The 27,178-nt window shown below is 38.0% G+C and overlaps 1 long non-coding RNA gene across 1 annotated transcript; it reads right to left on the minus strand.

Moving 5' to 3' along the window:
* Positions 1 to 16,446: 16,446 nt before the first annotated feature.
* Positions 16,447 to 20,702, minus strand: LOC129925334 (uncharacterized). The gene is made up of 4 exons (XR_008777134.1): positions 20,345 to 20,702; positions 19,019 to 20,147; positions 18,606 to 18,673; positions 16,447 to 18,241 (listed from the first exon to the last, which is right to left on the minus strand). It is a non-coding gene; the product is annotated as an uncharacterized LOC129925334 (long non-coding RNA).
* Positions 20,703 to 27,178: the final 6,476 nt, after the last annotated feature.

Here is a 27,178-nt window from a genome sequence, read left to right on the forward strand (position 1 = left end):
TCTGGCCTCCCTCTTCGCCTTTCACTCACCTTACAATTGCCATAAACGATGTTTCTGGCTCGCGCTGCCCACGTCTGCTAATGTTTTCTTTTGATCCAATAAATAACAAGTGAATGTTTGCATTAAACAGTCTCTTAACGCAACCATTGAAGAATGACATTTGCTCAATCACCTTATGTATTTGTCTGCGCCTCAGTGTACTGTATGAGTTGAAGGCCGGTTTTAGAAATACATGGGGCCTCGGGTAGACCATTGTTTAATTTTAACCGTAACTTTTGGGAACTCACGAATTGAACATAACCGATAGAGAGTGAACAAGACTAATTACTGATTTTGGAGGGGTAGTGGTTGATTTGTAAAGCGTTTGGCTTCCAAACCGGAGGGTCCCGGTTTCGAATCCTGGTGAAGTGGAAGAATTTTTCATTTCGGGATCGTTGGAGTCCACCCAGCTCTAATGGGTACCTGACATTCTTCTTCTTCTTCTTTGCTGCTGAGCTGTCAGCTCTTTTACAGACTGTGCCAAAAAAAAAATAGTCTGCTGGTTTCTTCAGTTGTTCAGCACTGCCGTACAGGGTGTTGGTAGTGTTGGGATTTAGTGGTAGTAGGGTCTGCCTAAGGTGGATTAGGAAGGGTCATTCAAAGAGGATATCGTTTACGGTTTCATAAAGGTAGACGCAGTATCTACAAAGGGGTAGTTGTGTGGAATTTATGTTATTGAGATGGTAATTTAACAGGGTGTGTGTCCTGTTCTTAGTTCGAAGATTGTAGATTGTTCTTTGCGGGGGAGGAAGTTAATACTGTCCAGTTTGTTAGGCATGTTCATTTCTTTGTACATGGTTCTGCCTGTGTTTCCTGTTGCCCATTGGTTGAGCCACTCCTCTGTGTGATTGTTGATTAACATTGACCTTAGGGTGAGGTAGTTAACAGGTCTATCTGGTTGTTCCATAGATGATCCTGCCTTTGAAAGCTTGTCTGCCCTTTCATTTCACATGACGCCAAAGTGTCCAGGAATCCACTGTAATGTGATGTTGATGTTTAAATTTGTCATCATCTGATGTATTCTCACTATAAGTGTTGTCAACTCAATTTGGCTTTTTGAGGTGCTGCTGTTAAGTGCTTGAAGAGTGGATTGGGAGTCTGTAAAGACAACAATATCTGATGGTGATTGTCTCCCTTCATATAATACCTGATATAAATTGAGGAAAAGTAAAGGAGGTTGGTCGTTATGCTGTCCACATGAACCTTAGCCACAGTAATAGTAACCTTGACATCACGTGTCATATAGACCGTGTAGTCTGAAAGGGGAACTTTACGTAATTAGAGATTGTGAAAATAAGCATTTTTGCCAGAGACATTTTTTTTTCATTTCTTGTGCTAGGCCATGTGCCGATGTGCCAAAAAAATAAATTATCAAAATAAAATAAAATGAACTATCTGATCCTCCTTCAGTACCATTGCCACTAGAGCAAAGAACGTTGACTAATTGGGTCAGGAAAACCAATGAGCTCAAGTTTCTAACTAACATAGGAATGATTTTAACATTTGGATATAGATATGATGAAATAATCTTCTTTTTTTTTCAAAGGAACGTCTGTAATATAATATAAGATATGACGTAATGAAGATCACAGTACAAAAGACAAGAACTACTGAATTTTACTTTCAATTAGGTTTTAAAAAGCCTTCAGCATTTGATCAGTATCACAGAAAATGTTCTTCTTGTTGAGAAACTCAAATGTAAAACATTGGGGACTGAGGATAAAAACTTCGTGAAGAGCGGGCCGCCCTATTTGCCCTCCCCTAGCGCCGCTTCTGAGCTCATCACTACGTATGTAGTGCTTAAAGCAAACACGTTAGGCAACACTATTTTTTATCTCCAATTAAATTCTAAATCTATAGTCTCTTTTGTTCTTTTAAGGTTAATTTGAGACCGAACGATTTAACAGGCAGATCCTGGTGTTTTTCAGTAGCTAGCAGTTAACGAGGGGAACACATGACAACCACTAACGCCTTTAATTCGACTAAATGAATGTCAGAAATCATGAGATTTTATAAAATCTTGAAATGAAAATTCGCACTTACACTGGAACTCCATTTTGGGACATTCCGCTCGGAGTGTTATTATATTCTAAGAGGTTGGCAAGCTTTCTATAGATTGGGCATTTCAAATTTTTGGTATGGTCTTATTTTTGGTGCAATACTAAAAGGGTAAAATCTAAAAAACTAAACAAAACAAAACAAAAATTGAGCTACAATTACCTTTTCAGAATGCAGAAACATTAAAACTTAATTTTAAACTAACAAAATTAATATTTAGAATATGATGAGTTAATTTCTTTTCCGTTAGATTCTGGAAGCATGTTCATTTTGAGAACTTACAAATAAAAGCCTATATTATATAATAAATATACATTTTAAAAAAGCCCACAAAAGAGGCAAAGAAAAGAGGCCTAAGGCCCAAGGATTCCTATGACGGTAAAGCTAAAATTGAATAGCGCAAATTATGAGGTTTCCTTTAAAAAAAAAAAGACAGGCAGCCAACACAATATATCAAGTATTAGTCTACTATTAGTTAATAGGACCAAGCCCACTTGAAATAAACCACGACGCCGAAGAACTGAGCATACCAAATACACCCCCCCCGTTTTCCCAAATAAAAATTACCAAAAATAAAAAAAAAATACAATAAAATAATAAACGTTAATAAATTATACGTCGCAATACTTGGGCTAAGAAATACTTGGTGTGGGAGCTCTAAGGAGCACGATAGTTTCCACAAAATGGGTATCAAGTTCGAATCCCTCTACGGACTAGGATTTTGAAATTCAGAATGATTATGATACCTGGAGTCCACCCCACCCCACCATAACAGCCCCATGACATACGCTGTGCTGGCCACAAGACACCCTCATTAACCTTTGGCTAGAGAAACAGATGAGCTCAACATCATCCGCCTTTAAAGAGTGCGAGAATGTATTCAACTTTTTGTTTTTACCACATACATTTGAGATCGAGTGGAGCATTAGATTACGCAATGACAACTTTCCACTGCGCTTCTCTATTCGAATAAAACAGTGAATGAACCAAGACAGCATGGCACTTAACAGCGGGGAGGATGGGTCATTACCTTTGAAGATATATGTGAATCTCAAATGTAAAATTCCAATCACCTTAAGTGATCGAGGAGGCGCGGTGGCTGAGTGGCAAAGCGCTTGGCTTCCAAACCGGTGGTCTCTGGTTCGAATCCTAGTGAAGACTGGGATTTTTAATTTCGGTATCTTTAAGTGCCATTGAGTCCACCCAGCCGTGTCGATGTCCTTATCTGTTACTAGGAAACAGCCGTGTTGATGTACTTATCAATTATTGAGAAACAACCGTGTCGATTTACATATATGTTACTAGGAAACAGCCGTGTCTATGTAGTTATCTGAAATTAGGAAACAGCTGTTACTAAGAAACACCGTGTCAATTAACTTATCTGTTACTAAGAAACAGCCGTGTCGATGTAGCTATCTGAAATTAGGAAACAGCTGTTACTAAGAAACACCGTGTCAATTAACTTATCTGTTACTAAGAAACAGCCGTGTTGATGTACTTATCAATTATTGAGAAACAACCGTGTCGATTTACATATCTGTTACTAGGAAACAGCCGTGTCTATGTAGTTATCTGAAATTAGGAAACAGCTGTTACTAAGAAACACCGCGTCAATTAACTTATCTGTTACTAAAAAACAGCCGTGTTGATGTACTTATCAATTATTGAGAAACAACCATGTCGATTTACATATCTGTTACTAGGATACAGCCGTGTCTATTTAGTTATCTGAAATTAGGAAACAGCTGTTACTAAGAAACACCGTGTCAATTAACTTATCTGTTACTAAGAAACAGCAGTGTCTATGTAGTTATATGAAGCTAAGAAACAGCCGTGTCGATTAACATATCTGTTACTAAGAAGCAGCCGTGTTGATGTAGTTATCTGTTACTAAGAAACAGCCGTGTCGATGTACTTATCTGTTATTAAGAAACAACCGTGTCGATTAACATATCTGTTACTAAGAAACAGCCGTGTAGATGTAGTTATCTGTTACTAAGAAACAGCCGTGTTGATGTACTTATCTGATACTAAGAAACAGAGACTCAATCAGTATCTAACAACGCATTCACCTTTAAACATCCCTGATTGTAAGTTTTAATCCACTACTTGGAATCCAACACTCCACCAATCAATCAATAGCTAAACATTCCATGCATGACATCTCACCCCGGCTACTGTCAGAACTTGCATATAATTTTGAAAGTCAACACTGCAATTAAGCGCATGCTGTCCATAACTAATGGACTTATGACATGTTGCGACTTATCAAACTCTCCAGATTTTTTTTTGTTAAAAACATGTTTCAGAGACCGAGCCAACGCGAAAGATAAATGTTTCGTTTGTAGCGCCGAGGCAATAGAACAATTTTAGAGACTCACATGAGAATCTTGTTGAGCTAATAGACGCCGATTAGAATGTCAGTCACAGGCAACAGACAAACCATCCATTAGCTTCAAGTTTCTTGGTGATTTTTTTTTATTTTGTCACCTCAAATAGATCAATGTCGTTTTTGTTTTTAGAGATTTATACAATAGAGAAAATAAAAACTCGTTCGTCTTTAGTAGATTTGAACCCAGGACGTCAAATGTACTAGGGGAGGGAGGCAATGATTATAGCATGAAGGGTCACGTTGAATTCCATGGGATGTAAGAACGTCGACTTGCTGTGATTTCTAAGATGAGGGCGTATCGATATTGGGTGTCAATGTGATCCCCCGAAGTGCTCAGCCTCGGCAACATCTTTCGACACGTGCTTAGCGGGAGAAGTAGGTCGCGATGTTTACACGCGGCCCGCAATATCACAAAGCGCCTTTTTATTTGATTGTCATCTCTGCCCAGGCTTTCTTTTAATTGTCAAGCAATAATTTCCATTTGATTCCACCCTATCCACCCCCCACCCGTAGCATCTTTTGTTGTTTTTTTTAAATCATATCCTCCCATTCCAATGACATTTGGACATTACCCAACACACACCATTTTTTATACAAACACACACACACTCTGTTCCAGACACACTTCCACAAGCTCCGAAATGACTGACTTAATTTCGCTCTGACACTGTTTGCTCGGCGCGCCTCCGGAGACGCACTTTACACCGATATCGTCTCCACGTAACCATGACAACGCTTTGTGTTGTCTTGGCGTTTGTCATTGGGCCCTTTCCCCTCCCCCCCCTCCCTTTTCCCCTTCAAGTAAAAAAAAAATGGCATCGCCAATCTGGCAGGAAGGTAAGGTTATGGGGGATCGACTGAGAGAAGGAGTCGGAAAAGAAGGATGGTTCTACGCTTGGCTTGTGTCAACAAGTTCTCTAGGTCAGTGATTGAGGAGAAAAAATAAACAGATCACCTTTTTTTTTTTTGTGTTCGTCTCTTCTCTGATTGTTTCAAGCGCGTGTGTGTTTGCGTGAGTGTATACTGTGAGTGCGTGAGTCTGTGTAGAGAGAGGGAGAGGGAGGTCTATCAAATGTGAAAATCAATGGCCAGTGGCTAGTGCAATCAGAGCTAAATGCTGTTTGTCAAGTCAGCGGACAGCCAACTCTCTGGCAGCCGGTAGATGTCTAAAAGTACCGAAGACTAGCAGTCCGGATATTTGTCAATGGTATTCTGAACATTCTCATTTGTCTTTGATTCCACCGCCTACAGCCCCCCTGCCCTACATGAACCCATTACATCGCCCTCCCAAGGGGGAAGAAATTGTGTTTCGTTCTTTGCGGTATTTGAAAACGAAGCTAGCCACAAGAATAAACTTGATGCCACTAGCAGCGTTGGTACTGCTCAGTACACTCTCAGCGTAAATACTGCTTAATAGACTCTTAGCTTAGGTACTTCTCAATCTTCTCGTCACCATTGGTCCCATAACGTTCGTCGTAGGGTTACTGTGACAGTTCGCTTCCACCCTTTACGATAAGCAACTGCTCTTAGCATGATATCAAGGGTACCTCTTCACACTATTGAGGAGTGTGGACATGTAAAAGTACAAGCTCATCTGTCTTCTCTTCCTGGTGTCTGATACCCAGCATGTCTCTGTAGCATTGACTCTGAAAGGTTTGGATTCATCTTTCAGTTTCCTCTGTTCAATTTTCCCAACCATACATATGTCCTATGACCAATAACAACGAATGTTTTGTTTTACTTGGAAGCTGATGTTACTCTTGGCAAGTCCTATGCAGTAGTTCCTAGGGGTGAAAGATGGAAATTGAGGCTAAGAAGCCTCTGGCTAACCTGCTAGGGTCTCGGAGGAGGTTTGGCTCCAAGATGTGAGGCAGTCATGGCCCGTCGGCGTGCGGACACGCCCTGTTGCCCACAAACCGAACCCTAGCCGCACTGCCTTATGTGTGTCCCTGTAAGGTCTAAGGCTAAGGGAGTAAACCTGAGCAGAACGTCCGGTCTTTGAGTCCCGTAGGTGGGGAAACTACTGCTCTCTGGCAAACTCCAGCAGCCACCTGAACCCCCAATTGCGACGGCTTGCCATCCCTTTTGACCCGGTCAGTATGGAGGAAAGGCGAGTGTTGGAGTGTTGTCAGCCCAGCACTCGCAAATGTACCACCCAGGTTTTCCCCCAGCAATAAAAGCTGCAAAGAGACGTAAAATGCTCTTCTAGCTTTTCCTCAGTTTGCTCATGATGGCTGATGCAAAATTAAACGGGTTTTATTTCTTTTAGTGATTGCCCGTCTCTTGTTGTGTTTGACCTTACATATTTAAATATATTTAAATGAGTCAACTTCTTCATTCAACTGCATGCAACATCTCCAACACAAACTAGAACTTGGTTTTTTTTTTACCCCTGATTTCCATGCCAACTGCTCTAGCTGCAGAATCCAGTTTTGAAAAACGTTTTTGTACCTGTTCTGTATTCTCTCCGATGAGGATTGTTTCGTATGATATACATGAGATTGGAAATAGTCTAACTATTTATAGTGAAACAAGAAGTAAATCCTTATGAGTTTCCATCATGATATGCTCCAGGACTTTGTTAAAAAGAGCTAGAGAGAGAAAGCATCATTGCCCGCACTATTGTGGGTGCCCTTGGACTTTCTCCAATTCGGTTGTTCAGAGGTACTGAGCGAGCTATTCGCATTTTGATAAAGGTTTTGATAACATCCATACTGTTCTTATCTATTCCCGATCAAAAGCTTAAGTCTATGAAGTTGTGTACCAGTTTCCTTTGCTGTTGCTCAATACGAAATATTGAATACGTACAGTCGCCAGTGACTTTGGTGAATACTCTTGTGACATGTCAGTAACTGGCATTTGTGTCAATCCATTGTCTTCAGCGACATGTCGAAAAGAAGCACGCGGCACGTGTTCTAATGGCTGTAATCCCATAGACCAAAAGTCTTTGTATGCTGCTGAGGATAGTAGTCTCCCCTTAAAGCATGAACTATGAACTTTAAAATAAGCATTTATATACAATGGTAAAGCATCAATGGATGAGTGGCTTCACGCGCTATCTTCAGAAAGAAACATTTCGCGTGATTTATCGGTTGATCTTTTGCATATTATACTTAAAGAAGCAAACTTTTATCCACCGGGTACGCCCGACTCTTCCATACAAGTTGTCCACAATAGCTTTTCCTTTCAACCTTTACTTCATCTCTCTCTCTCCCCTTCGCCTCTATGCCCACTCCTCCCCTCGTAATGAAGTAGTACTTACTGGAGTAGTTTAACTTTGTGTCTGCAAAATATTTGCCATACCTATGTCCACTTAACTATAGAGAAAACATGGCTTCGTCTAACTCAACATTCAATCTATAGCACACAGTGAGACTTCGTGTTTACAGGGGGAAAAAAAGATTTATGTGTAGGCCTATTTGTTTTAATGTATATATTATTTTGTTTACTTTGTTGATAAAGCCGCTAAAACAGTTTTTTTAATGCAAAAAACTAAAACCAGGAATGCAACAAAATTCGCTCAAATAATTACGTATACTTTATGTCTTTGAAATTGCGTAGAATGGAATAAAAATATTTATATATATCAAAACTAGAAACTTCTGAACAGTCCAAAAGTTTTTAGTAGATATTTCATTCAAATTACGACGTAGGCATAGAGTCAATTTATTTAATGAAATAACTTCGCACATAGATCCTTTTCTTTCAGTTTATCTTTGTGTTTAATCCTGGACATTTGTTTTGCTTTATAAATGTATGACGTTTCTTCGGGAATAAGTATTATGACGTCCTTGTTCTTCAGGACGTCAGCTGATGGCAAGACTCGAACTTGGAACCATTATGAGGACCAGGCAGCTATTTTTCTTTTGTCCTAAATGTTCTCATTAGTAGGTTACTGTGCTCTGTTAAAAAAAAAAAGAATTGATGCTCATGCCAACTCGGAGATTAAACTAAATGTTTAAAGCAAACATCAAACTGTGCTTATAAATGGTTAATTCTTCAGAGTCCGTGTTTACATCCCAGATTTTTATATGTTAATCGTGAAAACTCTAAACGACAATCTTACAAAAAAATGAGTCTAATTGGCAGCTCAGAGATTCATGTTGAACTATCAATTGACACCCGAGACAGTTCATGACTTGACACCTGATAATGGATGTGTCTTTACATTACGCGATGTGAATAAAAATTAACTAGCTTGGCGATATGCTTAAAAAAAATAGTAAAGAGTATCCGCACGGAAGGTTTTCAGTGTATACATATTGCAGAGGCGTTTTGACGCAGACGTTTCTGCGAATGTGGGTTTTTGCGGCACAGCGGTTTTGTCGCAACTGTTTTGGCGCTGCCGAATTGACGCTGTTGTTGTTTCGGCCAAGTTATATGTGTCCATTTTATTTCATATTTGACAAAACTGATACATATCTATATTTTGTATGTATTTGTGTTCCAGTGTTTTATTATGCAAACAACAAGGGTCAAGTTACAAACGAAAATATTTTTTTATTTAATTTATATCTCAAAGTACAGAAAGTGAAAAAGGGCAGTGATCATTATATGTCATTTATTGAAAAAAAAATGGAGGGGGGGGGGGTATCAATTTCATAATCTCAGCGGTAGGTATCTAACCTTTGACCTCTCATAGTTTGCATGTTCTACATGTTTTGTATGTTCCTTCAGAATTGAAGTTTTTTACATTCTAACCTAAACCTCCACATCAAGGCTTAGGGCGATGGATGGCGGGCAGAGTTTGAACCCGGGATCATTAAGACTACAGTCCCTGGCACATACCACATGACCAGGCTGCCATCCATTGTTCGCAGACTGCATTCAAAATTATTCAAATTATTAAAGACTTTAAGATGGACTGATTGTGTGGAAAAAACAAAAACAAACTATCGTGACCTTCTCTCGCCTTACCTATGTAATGAATGAAAAGTAGGTCATGTTTTAGAATATAGAAAAGGAAGTGAATGTGTGGAGTAAAATACACGTGTAAACAGACACTAAAGACCAACACATGTAAGCTAACTTAGTAAAGACCAACTTGTGTAAGCAGAGTTAGTCAAAATCCAAACATGTAAAGAGATTAATTCAAGATCAAATCATGTAAGTAGACTTAGTCAAGACAGTCAAGACCACCAAATGTAAGCATACTCGGTAAAGACCAATACATGTAAGCAGTTGTGTTATGGAGCGTGTTTCTGGTGTAATCATGTGTAAAATAGGCGGGACTGTATCAGGGTTGTGTGGATGCTTTGCAGGCCCGCTGTTCCTTGAGCTGCCTTGCCGCAAAGATCATGTCAATGGTACCACGCTCTTTTCTGAAGCCGCACTGGCTTTCTGGTAGTAGACAATGTTCTAGTATCTAGATGATACATGAGCCGATTTGGTGGGATACGTGCGAAGATTTTCCAAGCAATAGATTTGGCATTTTCCTTTGCGCTAGAATAGATGGAAAATTGTGGCATCTTTAAAGTATTGTAGTATAAACTCGTTTTCCATCTCATCAGTTTCCTTTCGCTTTGGGGGTGGGGGGGGGTCATCCAATTTTCCGTTTATTGGTTATTAACTATAGTCTGTTTAGGGCGGCATTATTTATGATGGAAGGTGTATTGAGAATCTTTTCAAAGTGCTCGGCCCAGCGTTTCAGGATTTCTTCCTTATCTGTCAATAGGATTGTCCCATCCTCATTTAGTAGAGGAGATGAGCCTGACTTTGTGGATCTATAGATTTCGTTTATGGCATGGAAGAAGTTCTTCATGTCGTGCTTGTCAGCCTATTCCTGTAATGTTTCCACTTTCTTGTTTAGCCAAGTACCTTGACCTTGCATTTGGCGAAACTGTTTTTGTACATTTTGATGGATGCTGGATAATGCATCTTTACTAGACCTGGAGTTTGTTCAGATACAATTTGCGGAGCTGACATTCTTTTGTACAACAGTTTTCTGATCTTAGTATTGTTTTCATCAAACCAGACCTAATGCTTTCTCGCCATAGGTCCGAGTATGCTTAGTGCTGTGCTATGGATAGCTTCTTAGTAACCTCCCCAGCTTTTGGTCTACATTGGATTCAGCTATAAGAGTGGACTTGACTTTCTTATAACCATCAAATCTAGGACAAGATTGTCAACACGAGGAAAGAGACACTTACAAATAAAGTTTTTTTTCCCCTGGGTATTTTTAGATCTGGGTTTAAACCTAGCTTTATTTTCTTTATCAAGACTCACAGAGATGCACAATTTTCGGCTTCTGTTTTTTTTTTTATTTTCGTTACAGAATTGAACCCCCCCCCCTTTCCTTCTCCCACTTCCCATTTTCCCGCCTCTCTTTTTATTTCTTTTTCTAAATTATTTCACATGGGCGTCAACCACATTGAAAGGCGGGGCTTAGGGCGGAGACTGTCGCGTGCCTTAAGAAAAGAACAAAAAGAAAACACACACTTGCACGCACGCAAGCACGTAAAATGCTACCGGGAGTGAAGTCACGCTTCACAGACCACAGCGAGGAACTCGACTGACAATGGGAGGAAATGATGGTGAGCGGGGTAAGCTGAGGATGAGAAGAAAAAAAAATCTCGCTACCCTTCTTTCCCTCCCCCCCCCCTCCTTTCCCATCAAACGACGCCCTCTCTAGACCACTTGCAACGTGTGCCACTGTCACTGGCGCCTGACCAAAAGTGAGGCACGTGAATGTAGACACCGCAAGTTTGGATGAATTGCTTTGAATGGAAATAAAAAGGAGAAGAAAAGGCGGGGGGGGGGGGGGGGGGGAGGGGGGGAGGTATGAAAAGGTGGCTCAGTGTAGTGACATCACATTGTTGTGTCAGAACTGTAATGACCGTTGGTCATCAAGGGCTCAAGCGGTCAATTTACGCTGACCAACCTGACTATGATGGCTGTTATGTCTGATTCAGTTCTTGATTCCTTGCTTCACTGTCTCCTCTGGGTCACTGTCAATAAATAGATCTACGTGTGTATCTAACTCTGTCTGGGGGGTGCCGTCTAGGGCATAGACCACCAATCTACTTACACCAGGCGTAATGGGGGTTTACATCTTTTTAAACCTGTGCTCATTTCACAAGAACAATGTTAGAAGGTCTTGAAGTAGGTGACGTCAAGACATCACCTGTAAAACTAAAACACACACAGATCTATGTTCTCTGTCAGACTGTGTTCAAGTTTACTGTAGCTGGCAGTGGCGTAGATAGGGCGGGGAGGGGGGAGGGGATTCTTATTTGAAAATCCCCCCCGGGCCTCCACTTGAGGAGTGCCACCAGACGAGGGTCTGAAATTTGTTTTTACATTAAATATGACGTTGTTATCTCATGTCATGATGTCGAATGTCCAGGGGCCTCTAAAAAGGTCAAACCCCAGGACCGCCAAATACCTAGCTACGCCACTGGTTGCTGGTTTACTGTATAGACGATAAACAATATATACATAACAAAGATATATTACTAAAACCATAATAAAATTCAACATATTCTGTTCTCAGTCGAGTCAGTTTCCTCTACCCTACCCTATTGAAATACAATTTTTCAAAAACATGTCTCAACCAAGTCGGTAAAAGTGTAGAAGACAGCCACCACTTCAGCTACGCCATGTCTTCGCGATATGGACGCCTTCTAATCTGTAACCCCACAGCAAGAAGTGAATGGTACAGCAAGAAGTGAATGGTACAGCAAGAAGTGAATGGTGCAGCAAGAAGTGAATGGTACAGCAAGAAGTGAATGGTACAGCAAGAAGTGAATGGTACAGCAAGAAGTGAATGGTGCAGCAAGAAGTGAATGGTACAGCAAGAAGTGAATGGTACAGCAAGAAGTGAATGGTACAGCAAGAAGTGAATGGTGCAGCAAGAAGTGAATGGTGCAGCAAGAAGTGAATGGTGCAGCAAGAAGTGAATGGTACAGCAAGAAGTGAATGGTACAGCAAGAAGTGAATGGTGCAGCAAGAAGTGAATGGTACAGCAAGAAGTGAATGGTACAGCAAGAAGTGAATGGTACAGCAAGAAGTGAATGGTACAGCAAGAAGTGAATGGTGCAGCAAGAAGTGAATGGTACAGCAAGAAGTGAATGGTACAGCAAGAAGTGAATGGTGCAGCAAGAAGTGAATGGTACAGCAAGAAGTGAATGGTACAGCAAGAAGTGAATGGTACAGCAAGAAGTGAATGGTACAGCAAGAAGTGAATGGTACAGCAAGAAGTGAATGGTGCAGCAAGAAGTGAATGGTACAGCAAGAAGTGAATGGTACAGCAAGAAGTGAATGGTGCAGCAAGAAGTGAATGGTACAGCAAGAAGTGAATGGTGCAGCAAGAAGTGAATGGTGCAGCAAGAAGTGAATGGTGCAGCAAGAAGTGAATGGTACAGCAAGAAGTGAATGGTGCAGCAAGAAGTGAATGGTACAGCAAGAAGTGAATGGTACAGCAAGAAGTGAATGGTACAGCAAGAAGTGAATGGTACAGCAAGAAGTGAATGGTACAGCAAGAAGTGAATGGTACAGCAAGAAGTGAATGGTACAGCAAGAAGTGAATGGTGCAGCAAGAAGTGAATGGTGCAGCAAGAAGTGAATGGTACAGCAAGAAGTGAATGGTACAGCAAGAAGTGAATGGTACAGCAAGAAGTGAATGGTACAGCAAGAAGTGAATGGTACAGCAAGAAGTGAATGGTGCAGCAAGAAGTGAATGGTACAGCAAGAAGTGAATGGTACAGCAAGAAGTGAATGGTGCAGCAAGAAGTGAATGGTACAGCAAGAAGTGAATGGTGCAGCAAGAAGTGAATGGTGCAGCAAGAAGTGAATGGTGCAGCAAGAAGTGAATGGTACAGCAAGAAGTGAATGGTGCAGCAAGAAGTGAATGGTACAGCAAGAAGTGAATGGTACAGCAAGAAGTGAATGGTACAGCAAGAAGTGAATGGTACAGCAAGAAGTGAATGGTACAGCAAGAAGTGAATGGTACAGCAAGAAGTGAATGGTACAGCAAGAAGTGAATGGTGCAGCAAGAAGTGAATGGTGCAGCAAGAAGTGAATGGTACAGCAAGAAGTGAATGGTACAGCAAGAAGTGAATGGTACAGCAAGAAGTGAATGGTACAGCAAGAAGTGAATGGTACAGCAAGAAGTGAATGGTGCAGCAAGAAGTGAATGGTGCAGCAAGAAGTGAATGGTGCAGCAAGAAGTGAATGGTGCAGCAAGAAGTGAATGGTGCAGCAAGAAGTGAATGGTACAGCAAGAAGTGAATGGTGCAGCAAGAAGTGAATGGTGCAGCAAGAAGTGAATGGTACAGCAAGAAGTGAATGGTACAGCAAGAAGTGAATGATACAGCAAGAAGTGAATGGTGCAGCAAGAAAAACATAACAAGCAAAATACGAAAAAGAAATAAATCCTTTTTAAAAAAAAAATCAAAGCTTATCTAAGGGGAAGAACTCAATAAAGTACAAGTTATTTCCCTTATTCGATATCAAACAAAATAATTAATTACCAATACTTAATTGACAAATTGGGTAAATTTTAAAAATTGCGTCACGTTTTGTTAGGAAACATAAATAATTGTTTAAAGCATGGAACTATACTAATGGAACACCAGCTTCGAGTTTTTTACAAAGCCAAAGAGAGTCGAAGTGCCGTCGCGCATCATTTTTGCGCATGGTGCAATGTGGAGAAATCCATGATGATGCCAAAGAAGAGATTTACTCGTCAGTCCCTTGCAATGGGTGTAAAACTTTCGTACGCTCTATTTGATTAGATGTGTAAAAACTTCATCCATTTTTTGACTATCTGATATAATAGATAAAATTTTCCCTGAATAAGAGATCGTCACAAAAGTTATTTTTTTCGACCACCCTATAAAATGCCACATTTTTTCAAAAAAATAGAATCTAAATTCCGAAAATACAATCTTTCAGTGTTTCTGTGTTTGGTTTATTTACACTAAATCTGGATGAAGACCTGTCTACCGTTCCTCTAAATGCGTATTTGTTACGATATACTAAATTGCACGAAATAAAAATAAAAATAGGAGGCCTAATACAGTTTTGACACTCCAAGCTACGCATTTCTAATAGTTTTTTTTAATTATTATTATCGAAAGGACTAGGCTATAGACATACACGTCTCGTGGGAAACAAAGAAAAAGTTCATCTCGGTAATATTGTAGCCTAAATAAAATGACCAAAAAAAACAAACAAACTATAGCCTAATCTAAAATGAAATAGATCTAGAGCTAGATTTTCTTGGACGAATGATACAAAATAAGTATAAATAATAAGTCATAGTCATATGAATCTGATAGATCTAAAACACTGATAGTCATTCATTAATTAATTATTAGAATTACTTGACTACCAACTGGGTATTTTTATTGCCAAAACACAATGTATTTTATGTGCATTTATTAAAAACAACAACCAAAAATTAAGCGTTCGACGCAACTAGATCTAATATTAATAATATAGATTCTGGTTCTAGATCCAGAAAGCTACTTCTCTATAATTCAGTATTCTAGTTTAATTCTAGTTAGATCTAGATGTCTAGACCAGTAGATCTAAATCTAGCCAGGGTTTTTGTTATGGAATAGATCTATAAACCTGCAGCCGCCTACTGATCACGATATGGCAGATACTATTGATGAGATACTCTCTCTACTTCTATATAATATAATATTATATAATATATATAGATCTACATCTAGATCTAGTAGATCACAGTAAAACTCAATGTGTACTTCCGACTTTAGCTCAACAAGTCTACTCCAAAGTATACTAGTAAAGTCACAAAGTGTAAAGGATCATTATATATTCAAATAAAAAATGTATAGGCCTAAATGAATCGAATAATCAGTCACTAATTTGACTAATCTAAATTGTTATTTTTTAAATGGCAAGTGTTATTGATGACTTCTGACTTGTACACGAGTTGCAGAGATTCTAGCTTTTATTTTGATGACATGTTACGATATATCAATGATATTTAGATAAACGCAAGTACCTAGAGGAACAGAGAGAAGGACCATTTAATATAAGGCAAAGAAGTAAGGTGTTTATAATCCATCAAACTCACAGAGGACTTGTGTCGGCATTTCATGCATTTACAGAAGCTACAAACTATGCTACAAAAATGATAGGCTGGTCTTTGATTCCTAAGACTTATGAGGAATGCTATGTTTCCAGAGGCTACTCAGCCCCAGCTGTGACCTACATATTATGCCACACTGAGCACAGGCATAACCATTGTCCACCTGTGGTAGAATCAGTTGTTGTTGTTGTTTTTTTGCCATCTACCCTCGGCAATTAATTTTCATTGGTGTATACCACACCTTTGTAAGTGACCTCCAGCTGTCTCGTTCTGAAGCTGTATGCAACCAGGTGCTCTCTTATTCTATTTCAGTTAAAGTAAGTTGGCGCCTAAGCATTTCTCTGGTACCTCTTTATGTGCATATGACATGTTAGGCAAATAGGTTTAGCCTATTGGAATGCCATTTCGGAAAGTATAGGTGCTTAAAATGAAACTCCAAATATCTGGACTTCCAGTTACCAAGAAAATGAGCTTAGGTTTCAAAGAGACGACACTGGCACTTCAGCTAAGACGATCAGTAACATTAATAGCAACTTTAATTGCAGTCCACCAAACAAGATAAAAAAAAAAAACAAGTGTGGCTTCAATAGCATTGATGATATTTAGTTTACTTTTATCTCATTTACTAGTATTACTATTTCATTGACTATGGTTTTACTAGTTCCTGCAATTTGATGAAAAATAATAATTAAATTGTGTATAGTCTATATACAAATGTTTATAAGAGATCACAGCTTAGCTAAATTTACTTAATATTTTTAAACTATGATTTTGTGTTCTGACTCTACTATAAATAAATTATATTTTATTTTAAGAATGCAAAGTTGGAAATTCTGTTCTGATGAAAAAAAAAAATTAAACTAAAGTAGATGTTTATGGTTCTTTTGTATTTATTTTTAAATTATTTATTCATTAAAAATTAATTGCTCATTAACATTTACTTGAAGTAAAGATCAAAAACACAAATTCAATACATTATCAGCTCTCAATTCACGCAGATCACAGCCCATCACTTAAATGTATTTACTGTCAATTCTACAGACTATTCATTTCAAAATGTTGCTTTAAATTGTTATATGACACAATCAAAGTACTGGTACCTCACATTGATGTAGGACTAAAGCAGCTGAAATAATGACAAATTTTCATTCACTAACTTGTACTGTCATTTATTATCAGACGTGTTAAAACTAATGACCTGTATATATAATTGATTAAGCAGGAGCATCAACAAATCTTGAACAATAATTGTCTACAGAAAAACTTTATTCTTATCCAAACAATATACATTTACAATGTATTTAAACAAGTTAATTTATACAAATCTGTATGGCCTAAAGATTATGGTGTATTTTGAGCATTGTGTGAATACCAAGTTACATTATTACATGAAAATAGTGTACTCATTTTTTAAATATTCTGAAGTACAGGCATTATTCTGGGTAATAAAAATTAACAACTAATATGATACAATAAAATTGAAGCATTAGTCAAATAAAAAAAAAAATTCACTCAAGATCTATGTGAACTCTATGCTTGAAAAAAATCATTTTGAAATTAATTAAAAAAAAAAAATTATGGATCTTTAGTCAATGGAATGATAGCAGCAATTATTTAACAATTTCATGATTATCCATTAATCTCAATATACTTATGACTGAAAAATAATTCATAAAAGGTTTAGATACAACCATTTGAAATAATGATTATAATTTTTTTCTTAATTTGCTTAATTCAAATCTAATATAAACAAGATTTCCTCTGTCAAGAAACTTATGAGGGAACAACATGCATATTCTTCTCAGTAAGTTTTGCAAAGGGAATTAAGAATATATGATGTTGCTTTTTTTTGCCAACATTTTAAACCTTCGCACCAGGTTTTAGTTTTAAGGAGAATGCACCATATTTTATGTTTACTTTTGATAGATTCTTATTTTAATTTTAAAAAAGTAAAATTTCCCTTACATATCTTGCAATCTATGGGGCAGATGATATAAAGTTTATCAGTTTCTGTGCCCCATGGTTAGCGAGGGTGTCATGAACCCAGCACAACAACCAACCACCTTTTGAAAAAAAATCCCATTTCAGACGTCACAATCTATAGGGTCATTTGATTCTTTGGCCAGTGCATCATGTGGCCAGCACAACAACCAACCATCTTTACTTTCCAAAACGAAAGTCAGCTACCCATTAGAGTTAGGTGGACTCAGGGGCACCCAAAAATCTAAAAAAAATTTTAATCTGAGTCTTCACAGAGATTCAAACCCATGACTTAACCATTCAGCCATGGATCCCCAAACTGCCTTTACTTATTCCTTACTATTGCCATGTATCCCTAGCCTTTTGAATTCTGAAATTGAAAATCCCAGTCTTAATCGAACCCAGGAACCCTCAGTTCAGAAGCCAAGTGCTTTACCACTCATTCACTGCACTCCCTATTGTTTTAATGGGGCTGAGATTAATAGTTTTCAAGTACAATATCAAACAGATTTAAAGAAATACTAAATCCAAACCTGTTGGCTGAATGACAGGATACACATAAATATGTATAGAGCTTACAGTATAATATATATATATCTTAAATTAAAATTGGTCCAAGACTTTTATTTTGCAACATGATGGGATTTTACTTTCTGGTGGTGCTATGCAGGAGTCCAAGAATCTCATCTTTTCTCATAACAGAAAGTTATCTAGTTATAAAAATAAATAAAAGGATTTTAAAAAAATAAAAATATGTGTGACATATGTGTTGACCATGCTAAACGTATACATATGTTATTAAGTATAATTATATAATTTTGCCATTCTAAAAATAGTCTGTACCTAAAAGGAGCTACTGTGTTAATGTGTAGACATGGCCCTGACCTTAATAGTTATGAATTATTACTAAAGGTGAAGGCAGATATTCAGTTAATTTGATGGACATTGCACTCATCTAAAAGCAACTATAACATATATATTATGATTTACATTTTCATGGAAAACTAGTTTTTCAAAAATACAAGTACTTCAGCTTATGAGAAAAGTGCATAGGGAAAAATTGCAATGCCTTACCTTTAGAGGTGCAACCAATCATTGACTTGTCAGGAATGCATACCTTTTTCTTCCATTTCCAAACATAACTGTAATTATACAATTAGGCATATTGGCTAATTTCTTTTGAAAACATTAAAATTAAAAAATAATATTAAATTGAATACATTGTTGTATCAAACATACAAATTATCAGACATAACTTTGCCTAATTTCATCTAACAGTTTATTGTAAAGGAATGGCCTGCACAACAGCCAAGTTATATTAGGCATTCTTGAAAGATGAATTTGCTTAAGAGTGTTATAAAAAAAAAAAAACTAGAGAAAAATGTTAAATTCCATCCCAGATATTTGGATGTTGCTTGACCATGAAAATCACACTTCATAAAATATCTTTTAGATAACTAAAATAAAAATTGTATAGTAGTACTTACAATAAATATTGAATGGATGCCAATATTATTAATGTCTGCCCAGAGAGTAGAAATAGTATAAGTATGATCCTTGAGCCATTCTGGTACATCATCAGAACTGATGGCATGGTTCTACTTGTTAATAACTGAAACATTACAAACATTTTTTTAAATTTATAATTTATCACAGACTAGAAAAGAAATGTTGCGAGGAAAAATACCAATGGTTAGAATACACCTGATGATACTTTTGTAGCCTTAAAATGCACCAAAACTTCATTCATTAAATCTGATAAGAAACATATATGTATCACACAAGTCAAAGTTGATCAGAGTGTCATAGCAAATAATTAACTAGATATGTGAGTTTTATATTAAAGTCCTAAATTTCAGGGGATAGATCCATAATTGACACCACATCATTTATTATTTCATGAACTCATGGGTCTGGGCATGGCATGGAATGGAAACTATTATTTAATGTATGGGGTGTAGGCGAGGCATGGATTATAAATTGTCTTGTATAGATTAGATTGGGTAAAACTTCCTGTCGAAGGTAACTTTTACTGATAGATCTGGATCAATTATAAATTTATGGGATCTAGGCCTGCATAAATTTTATCTTTTATTTATATATTTTATGTACATATATAACTAGTCTAGAATCTATAATTATATCTTAATAATATTTTGTTGTAGATGTCATATAATATCTAAAATATTAAGTATAGATCAGTAGATTTAGAATTTTAGCTAGTAAATATTTTTATATTCCAAATCTAAACTGGATCTATATATTGTATATCTATCTAGAATTTAGATCTGTAGATTTAGTACTTTAGCTAGTAAAATACTTTTATATTCTAAATCTAAACTGGATCTAGATCTAATTATTCTAGAAGCTTAGATCTAGAAGACTAGTTGTCAAGATTTGACTACACTATGGCTAAGGCTAATGCACTAGCTAAGTAGGCCTACTAGATAGATCAAGGGACAGAGTAGGCCTACTAATAGACACTTGCCTCGTTGGGCCTCTCAAATCAGATACAGACTTTAGAGACAATTTAGGAAGGTGAATTTCAATCCAATTCCAACATCTACAAACTACAAGTTAGAGTCTAGCTAGAGATGCTAGATCTAGTCTAGAAGGCTGATCAATTAAAAATAAAATCAATCATTTCTAAAGTTTGTAAAATTATATTTTATAGATCTAATCTATCTTTATAATATAGAAATCTATGTCTACTATAATATTTTAATATTTAAAATGATATGGCTGATGATATTAATTATTTTAATTGAGACATTGACATACAAAGTAACAAAATAATTAGATCTTATACTAACTCATAGCTTATACTGTATTGTATTAAACCTTCGAGTTTACGTTCCACTATCTTGACTTGACTACATTGACTAAAAAGGGCACTATCACGGTGACTATGATTATTTATAGATCTAGAATACTAGTCTAGATTATTATCTATGATGATGATGATTATCAACTGGTAGATCTATAAGTATAATCAGTATAAACTATAATCACTGCATTCGTTTCATTCACTGTCTGTATCAATAATAGTGTGATGTGAAAGTGAAGTCTAGATTTAGATCTAGATTAGATAGAATTGATACATTATAAATCTACTTTCTACTATAAAAAAGTAGTATTATTATACTATAGATCTACAATCTACATCTACTAATATTAGTACAGGTACTAGCTAGATCTACAGTGACTACAGGCCAGGCAATACAGCTATAGCCTATACTACTAGATCTATATAGAATATAGACTGTATAGATGATCGATATTGATCTCATGTATGGTTTAGATCTAGAGAAAATAGAGTAAAAATCATGACTTTATTAGATCTATTGAGTTATTTTTTTTTTAAATATCTTTAAATAGATCTAGAACCATAGTCTAAGACTGGGTGTTGTAGATCTATATTATTCTAGATATAAGAGATCTATAGATAAGTTCGGTTTTTAAAAAATGCGCATTCGAAATTTAAAATACCCAGATTTAAGTATAATATACCCATATTGGTAGGTCCGCGTTAATCATTTATTAGATCTATTAAAGCATGTCTATATAAAAGATATTATTATTTAAAAATATATTATTATATAAAAGATATAGTTGTGAATATTTACTAAAAAAAATTAAAATAATGAATTTTTTTACTTTTGCCAATTAACACTCTGGCTGGCAAAAAGGATGACTCCTCAATACTGTGAAAAGACAATAACTGCATGAGTTGGTTTGGAATTGTATTTTGTAAGACTAGCTTAAAAAAAAATATCCTTCAAGAGAATAAACGAAAAAAGGTTTGTCAGAAGAAAAGCTGGCTTGACTACGCAAATAATGGACCAGCCTCTCTCTCTTGATATCTTGTTAAGAACATTGGTGACCGGGAAAAGTGGAGGATTTGGTTACGCGGGACAGATGATAATGATTTCATGTACATAAAAAAAATCCAGATTTTGTGTAAAATACCCAAATGTGAAAGTACTGAAAACAGCTATTTTAATGGGGTGGCCTTAAAAAAATAACTTTTGTGACGATCCCTTATTCAGGAAAATTTTATAAATCACAAAACATTGTGAGAAAATGGATGAAGTTTTTAGAGATCTAATAAAATAAAGCGTAGGAAAGTTTTACTCTCATTGAAGGTCAGTCCAAGTGACTGGAGGAGTAAATTTCTTCTTTTGCATCCTCCTGAATTTCTCCATATTGCACCTTGCGCGAAAAAAGATGCGCGACGGCACTCCCCTAGTAAAAACTAGGAGCTGTTGTTCCATTAGTATAGTTCCATGTTTAAAGTATCAACTTGAGCGGAGAATGCATGAGGAAGAAATAGCGTTAACAATTATTTTTAATTTTTTGATTTTGGATATTTTTGTTTCTTAATTGATTCTTGTGTTGTCAGGTAAAAGAAATAATTGTGCAAAATATCAGCTTGGTCTGAGAGGGAGAAATAACCTGTACAAACCTTTTTACCAGACAGACAGGCAGACAGACTGATAGAGTTGATATAAGCTTTGTAAAAACTCGTTTGCTCCTTACTCTGTCAAACTGTCTCAGCGCAACTCGTCGACTAGGGAACGTGAAAAGATGAAGACGTCTGTGTGTAGTCACTCAATAACTTCTCTCTAAGTTGTTTCTTTTCAATTTATGTGAAATATTGTTGTTGTTTTTTTAAATTAACAACAAAAACAAGTACTTGAAATGACAACAAATTAGTCTCAGGTCTTAGTCTCAGTCTTAGTCTCAGGACTTAGTCTCAGTCTTAGTCTCAGGTCTTAGTCTCAGGTCTTAGTCCCAGTCTTAGTCTCAGTCTTAGTCTCAGGTCTTAGTCTCAGTCTTAGTCTCAGTCTTAGTCTCAGTCTTAGTCTCAGTCTTAGTCTCAGGTCTTAGTCTCAGGTATTAGTCTCAGTCTTAGTCTCAGGTCTATCTCAGTCTTAGTCTCAGGTCTTAGTCTCAGTCTTAGTATCAGGTCTAAGTCTCAGGTCTTAGTCTCAGTCTTAGTCTCAGGTCTTAGTCTCAGGTCTTAGTCTCAGTCTTAGTCTCAGGTCTTAGTCCCAGTCTTAGTCTCAGGTCTTAGTCTCAGGTCTTAATCTCAGTCTTAGTCTCAGTCTTAGTCTCAGGTCTTAGTCTCAGGTCTTAGTCTCAGTCTTAGTATCAGGTCTTAGTCCCAGTCTTAGTCTCAGGTCTTAGTCTCAGTCTTAGTCTCAGTTCTATCTCAGTCTTAGTCTCAGGCCTTAGTCTCAGTCTTAGTATCAGGTCTTAGTCTCAGGTCTTAATCTCAGTCTTAGTCTCAGTCTTAGTCTCAGGTCTTAGTCTCAGTCTTAGTCTCAGTCTTAGTCTCAGTCTTAGTCTCAGGTCTTAGTCTCAGGTCTTAGTCTCAGTCTTAGTCTTAGTCTCAGTCTTAGTCTCAGTCCTAGTTTCAGTCTTAATCTCAGTCTTAGTCTCAGTCTTAGTCTCAGTCTTAGTCTCAATCTTATTCTCAGTCTTAGTCTCAGTCTTAGTCTCAGTCTTAGTCTCAGGTCTTAGTCTCAGGTCTTAGTCCCAGTCTTAGTCTCAGTCTTAGTCTCAGGTCTTAGTCTCAGTCTTAGTCTCAGTCTTAGTCTCAGTCTTAGTCTCAGGTCTTAGTCTCAGGTATTAGTCTCAGTCTTAGTCTCAGGTCTATCTCAGTCTTAGTCTCAGGTCTTAGTCTCAGTCTTAGTATCAGGTCTAAGTCTCAGGTCTTAGTCTCAGTCTTAGTCTCAGGTCTTAGTCTCAGGTCTTAGTCTCAGTCTTAGTCTCAGGTCTTAGTCCCAGTCTTAGTCTCAGGTCTTAGTCTCAGGTCTTAATCTCAGTCTTAGTCTCAGTCTTAGTCTCAGGTCTTAGTCTCAGGTCTTAGTCTCAGTCTTAGTATCAGGTCTTAGTCCCAGTCTTAGTCTCAGGTCTTAGTCTCAGTCTTAGTCTCAGTTCTATCTCAGTCTTAGTCTCAGGCCTTAGTCTCAGTCTTAGTATCAGGTCTTAGTCTCAGGTCTTAATCTCAGTCTTAGTCTCAGTCTTAGTCTCAGGTCTTAGTCTCAGTCTTAGTCTCAGTCTTAGTCTCAGTCTTAGTCTCAGGTCTTAGTCTCAGGTCTTAGTCTCAGTCTTAGTCTTAGTCTCAGTCTTAGTCTCAGTCCTAGTTTCAGTCTTAATCTCAGTCTTAGTCTCAGTCTTAGTCTCAGTCTTAGTCTCAATCTTATTCTCAGTCTTAGTCTCAGTCTTAGTCTCAGTCTTAGTCTCAGGTCTTAGTCTCAGGTCTTAGTCCCAGTCTTAGTCTCAGTCTTAGTCTCAGGTCTTAGTCTCAGTCTTAGTCTCAGTCTTAGTCTCAGTCTTAGTCTCAGTCTTAGTCTCAGGTCTTAGTCTCAGGTATTAGTCTCAGTCTTAGTCTCAGGTCTATCTCAGTCTTAGTCTCAGGTCTTAGTCTCAGTCTTAGTATCAGGTCTAAGTCTCAGGTCTTAGTCTCAGTCTTAGTCTCAGGTCTTAGTCTCAGGTCTTAGTCTCAGTCTTAGTCTCAGGTCTTAGTCCCAGTCTTAGTCTCAGGTCTTAGTCTCAGGTCTTAATCTCAGTCTTAGTCTCAGTCTTAGTCTCAGGTCTTAGTCTCAGGTCTTAGTCTCAGTCTTAGTATCAGGTCTTAGTCCCAGTCTTAGTCTCAGGTCTTAGTCTCAGTCTTAGTCTCAGTTCTATCTCAGTCTTAGTCTCAGGCCTTAGTCTCAGTCTTAGTATCAGGTCTTAGTCTCAGGTCTTAATCTCAGTCTTAGTCTCAGTCTTAGTCTCAGGTCTTAGTCTCAGTCTTAGTCTCAGTCTTAGTCTCAGTCTTAGTCTCAGGTCTTAGTCTCAGGTCTTAGTCTCAGTCTTAGTCTTAGTCTCAGTCTTAGTCTCAGTCCTAGTTTCAGTCTTAATCTCAGTCTTAGTCTCAGTCTTAGTCTCAGTCTTAGTCTCAATCTTATTCTCAGTCTTAGTCTCAGTCTTAGTCTCAGTCTTAGTCTCAGGTCTTAGTCTCAGTCTTAGTCTCAGTCTTAATCTCAGTCTTAGTCTCAGTCTTAGTCTCAGTCTTTGTCTCAGGTCTTAGTCTCAGTCTTAGTCTCAGTCTTAGTCTCAGGTCTTAGTCTTAGTCTTAATCTCAGTCTTAGTCTCAGTCTTAGTCTCAGTCTTAGTCTCAGTCTTAGTCTCAGGTCTTAGTCTCAGTCTCAGTCTCAGTCTTAGTCTTAGTCTCAGTCTTAGTCTTAGTCTCAGTCTTAGTCTTTTTGGTGTGTGTCTTTGTGTTGACATTTAAGAATGATGGACATTACAATTTGATCATTTTGATCTAGAATGTTCCTGAAAATCTTCAGCTTTAGTGAGCAGCACTACACTACAATCATCCTAACAAGTGGTGCCCAACTTACGGCCTGCGGGTAATACCTGGCTGGTGACGTGGTGCTATCCGTCCCATTAAAAAGTCTGTCCACGCTGCCTAATGAAGCGCTAGAGGTTCGGGTCCAATGGACTAAACACACGTGTGTTTGTTTGTGTGTGTGTGTGTGATTATGCGACCTGTTACAATCCTGTCAGACATTTTTATTGACTGATTGAAAATAGTTGGGCAGCACTGATCTATTTGAAAGATAATCTATTTCATTGCCCACGGTTAACGAGTTTGACATGCGGCCAGCACAACGACCGCCTTTACTTTTACCCAAGCCAGCACGACGACCAACACAACGACCGCCTTTACTTTTACCCAAGCCAGCACGACGACCAACACAACGACCGCCTTTACTTTTACCCAAGCCAGCACGACGACCAACACAACGACCGCCTTTACTTTTACCCAAGCCAGCACGACGACCAACACAACGACTGACCACCTTTACTTTTCCCCACGTCAGGTTAGAGTTGACTGGACTCAGAGGCGACTAAAAGACCCGACAATAAAAATCACAGTCTTCAACGGGGATTTGAACTCGAGACCCCTCGGTTCAGAACCCAACCGCTTTACCCACTCAACCACCCACACCCACTTTTATAATCTATATGAGACTGTTGTTCTAAATGACTTCTTTTCAACGTCTACGGAATTGGGGGGGGGGGGGACTGTTTTCGTTATAAGGAACTCGTTTTTTTTCTTCTTCGGTTTAGTTAACTCTTTCTCTCCTAACTGACGATACCAGCGTTGATTCCACCAGAGTGTGGTAAATAATTACGGAGAGAAAGAGTTAAGCCATTGCATATCCATCCATCCCAGTGGCACTGCAGCGTATGAAGGGCCCTGGTCTGCTTTAGCTCAACTCTTCATTCTGATCTATCCTGGGCTTTACGTCTCCAAGCCCGAACTCTGCTGTAGATCTGCCTCTACGTCATCAAGTCACCGTACTCGTGGTCTGCTTTCTGGTATTTGCCTGTAAACGATTTTACCTTCTCTGTTCTGTGGCATTCTTTCCAGGTGACCTGCCCATCATCTGCTCTATAGACCGCATTGTTTGAAAGGAGAACTTTACTAAGCCATTGCGCTTTGTTTTTATAAGATTTGAGATGATTTTTTTTTCAGAAACGAAGGTTACATCGCCCTAGCTCCCCCCTCCCTCTTTCAGGGCGGCAAGAAGAAGAAAGCTGCCAGGATTTACAACTAGAGATCATCGTGACAAGTCTGAAGCATAGACCTCACATCCAAGCAGCCAACCATGCTTTACAGCTTACCATTAAAGTGAGGCAAGAATCATTCTAGTAAATTTCCCCTTTCATACATTGTGGCCTATAGGGCAGATGATGTAAAGGTTTATGTTTCTGTGGCCCAAGGTAAACGAGGGTGTCAAGTGGCCAGCACAACGACCAACCGCCTTTACTTTTCCCAAAACTAATGTCAGGTAGCCCTTAGAGATGGGTGGACTCAGAGGTGCCCTAAGATCTCAAAATTAAATTCCAGTCTTCACCAGGATTCGAACCCGGGACCCCGGTTCGGAAACCAAGCAAATCATCCTAAAAAAAGGATTATTACAAGCACAAAGAATTAAAACCCATTCTTTTCGCTAATAAAAATTATTTGCATACAACCCAAATGTTACACAGCCGCTCTGAATAATCTAATAAGCTATTGTCTTTAAATATCATCCCATGGCTGCTGTCGTCTGGGTCTGCGCCTGCTCTCTTTTGTCTATGATTGCTCACATGCTAACAGGGTCTTCATCCCGCAGAAACAAAAAAAGAACAGCGCAAACCAATTCAATTAGTCGTGCCCTATCCCGAGATATCACGCCCAAAAAAAAAGAGAGGCTGAAAGCAGACACCAATAAACTCATGTTCAAGCCTATTTATTTATAAGCATGTTTTTTGGGGGGGGCGGGAAGGGCGCATAATCTAGACCGATCTCGCGACAGAAGAACTGGGATAATTGTGAATAATTCAACACAATTAAAGTGTGGCGCGTTGATATAAAGAATACAACATCTCTTTGCCTAATTCGGCCTTTTAAAGACCATATGCCCAATTTTTATATTTTTTTTATATTTTAATAAACAAACTTTTTTTTTTCTTAAATGTTAAAATATCTTTCCGTTAGGCTTCACAAACATGAGTATTTAGTTACGCATGTGATGGCGGTATCTGAAACAAAACCGAGCGCGTTAACAGAATTAGAAAGACGACCCATTTTTTTGGGG

The sequence above is a fragment of the Biomphalaria glabrata genome, chromosome 3 (assembly GCF_947242115.1).
Source record: "Biomphalaria glabrata chromosome 3, xgBioGlab47.1, whole genome shotgun sequence".
NCBI classification, from domain to species: Eukaryota; Metazoa; Mollusca; class Gastropoda; family Planorbidae; genus Biomphalaria; species Biomphalaria glabrata.